This window comes from Papio anubis, chromosome 6 (assembly GCF_008728515.1).
Source record: "Papio anubis isolate 15944 chromosome 6, Panubis1.0, whole genome shotgun sequence".
NCBI lineage: Eukaryota > Metazoa > Chordata > Mammalia > Primates > Cercopithecidae > Papio > Papio anubis.
Window position 1 is genome coordinate 33,110,538 of NC_044981.1, and position 2,865 is coordinate 33,113,402.

Genomic DNA, 2,865 nt, shown 5'->3' on the forward strand with positions numbered 1-2,865 from the left:
AAAGAAAATCCAATTAGAATGTGGGCAAAAGACATGAAGAAGGATTTCACTGAAGCAGATATATAGATGGCAAATCACATGAAAAGGTATTCAATGTCATTGGCCATTAGGGAAATACAAATCAAAACTACAATGAGATATCACTACACACCTATCAAATGGCTAAAATAAATATAGTGACAACACAAATGATGGTGAAGATACAGAGAAACTGGATCACTTACACACTGCTGGTGGGAACATGAAATGAAATAGTCATTCTGAATACCAGTTTGGCAGTTTTTAGATATACTAAACACTCAACTACCATACAACCCAGCTATTGCACTCCTGGGCACTTATCCCAGCAAAATGAAAAACTTATGCTCACACAAACACCTGTACACAAATATTTATAGCAAGCTTATTTATAATAATAAAAAACTGGAGACAGCTCAGATGTCCTTCAGCAGGTGAATGGTTAAACAAACTGTGGTATATCTATATCATGGAATACTACTCATAAGTAAAAAGGAACAAACTATTCATAGACATAACTACCTGGATGAATTTCCAGAGAATTATGCTGATGGAAAAAGTACCCTCAGGCCGGGCACATGGTGGCTCACACCTGTAATCTCAGCTCTTTGGGAGGCTGAAGTGGAAGGACTGCTTGAGCCCAGGAGTTCAATGCCAGCCTGGGAAATATAGCAAGATCCTGTCTCTACCAAAAATAAAACAGTTAGCCAGGCATGGTGGCATGTGCCTGTAGTCCCAACCACTCAGGAGGCAGAGGTGGAGGATCCCTTGAGGCCAGTAGTTGGAGGCTACAGTGAGCTATGATTGCACCACTGCACTCCAGCCCAGGCAACAACAGAACGAGACCCCATCTCTAAAAATAATAATAAAAATTAAAAATAAATAATAAGAAAAAGTACAATCCCCAAAGATTACATATTGTATGGTTCCATTTATATAACATTCTCAAAATTACAAAATTATAGAAATGGAGAATACATTGGTGGTTGCTGGGGTTAAGGAAGTGGTGAGTACTGGAGGAAGACTGGGGTGATTATAAAAGGGCAACAGTGGCTGGGCGCGGTGGCTCATGCCTGTAATCCCAGCACTTTGTGAGGCTGAGGCAGGCAGATCACCTGAGGTCAGGAGTTTGAGACCAGCTTGGCCAACATTGTGAAACCCCCCTCTCTACTAAAATAGAAAAATTAGCCCGGCGTGGTGGCATGCGCCTGTAATCCCAGCTACTCTGGAGGCTAAGGCAGGAGAATTGCTTGAACTTGGGAGGCAGAGGTTGCAGTGAGCTGAGTTCATGCCATTGCACTCCAGCCTGGGCGACAGAGCAAGACTCCATCTATAAAAAAAAAAAAAAAAAAAGGGCAACAGTGATAGACATGTTCTGTATATTATCTATTGATGTCAATATCTTGGTTGTGATGCTGCAATATAGTTTTGCAAGATGTTATTGGGGAGAACTAGGTAAAGGATACAAGGACTTACTTGTATTATTTTTCTGTTTTTTTTTTTTTTTTTTTTTTTTTTGAGATAGAGTCCTTGCTCTGTTACCCAGTTAGGGGCATGATCACTCACTGCAGACTTCGCCTCCCGGGTTCAAACAATTCTCCTGCCTCAGCGTCCCGAGTAGCTGGGATTACAGGCACCCGCCAACATGCCCAGCTTGTGTTTGTATTTTTAGTAGACATGGGATTTCACCATGTTGGCCAGGCTGGTCTCGAACTCCTGACCTCAAGTGATCCCCCCGCCTTGGCCTCCCAAAGTGCTGGAATTACAGGCATGAGCCACTGCGCCCGGCCTATTTGTATTATGTCTTACAACTGAATGTTAATCTATAATCATCTCAATATAAAATGTTTAATTCGAAAAAAATGTATGGATTGGCTTCAGATTCCTTTTGTCTTTATATGTCTCAGATTCTTAGAATTGCAAGGCAGGATAAACACATTAATACTGTCGGTGAGAATATCAACTCTCCTTTTTCCTGGTCCCTAAAGAGGCCATATTTTTGTAGAGCACGAATTTTTGCATTCAACAAAAATAACTCATTCACCAGTCGTGATGACGCATTCAGTGAGGACGCTGAGTCTCTGAGCACGCGGTAGGTTTTGCCTTACATAGCTGATTCAGATGTCTAATCTTCTTTGCTGGGGTGCTCCAGCAAAGGAAGCCTGAAATGCAAAAATTGCTGTGAGGCCCCTGTGGCTGAGGACCGAATTGGGAAAAAGTAATAATGGCCGATAACATTGGCAAGAAACCTCCTCTTCTATAGGCCCTATTGGTCCCTGTTATATATTCTGGTGAGAGGTGGGCAGAGGGACAATTAATGATATTCAATCCTACTGGAGGGGAGTGAGTAGTAAAGCACCCAGAACGAAGATGATTTGCTTCCCTTTTATAGAGTATTTTGGGGACTTCTGGGGAAAATTGAACTTACTATGACTAAGGGATAGGCATAGGAATGCATGGTCTGTTATTTTTGAGACAGTCTCGCTCAGTCCACCAGGCTGGAGTGCAGTGGGGTGATTTCAGCTCACTGCAACCTCTGCCTCCCAGGCTCAAGGGATCCTCCCATCTCAGCCTCCCGAGTAGCTGGGATTACAGGCGCGTGCCACCACGCCCGGCTAATTTCTGTATTTTTTGTAGAGATGAGATTTCGTCATGTTACCCAGACTGGTCTCGAACTCCTGGGCTCAAGCGATCCGTCTGTCTCGGCCTCTCAAAGTGCTGGGATTACAGGGGAGAGCCACCGCGGCTGGCCTGATTATTTATTTTTAAAATTTAACATTTGTATGGTTTACCGTGCTTAGACTATCTCTGGAATTAGGGAGTAATTGTTTTGAGGGAAACAATTGT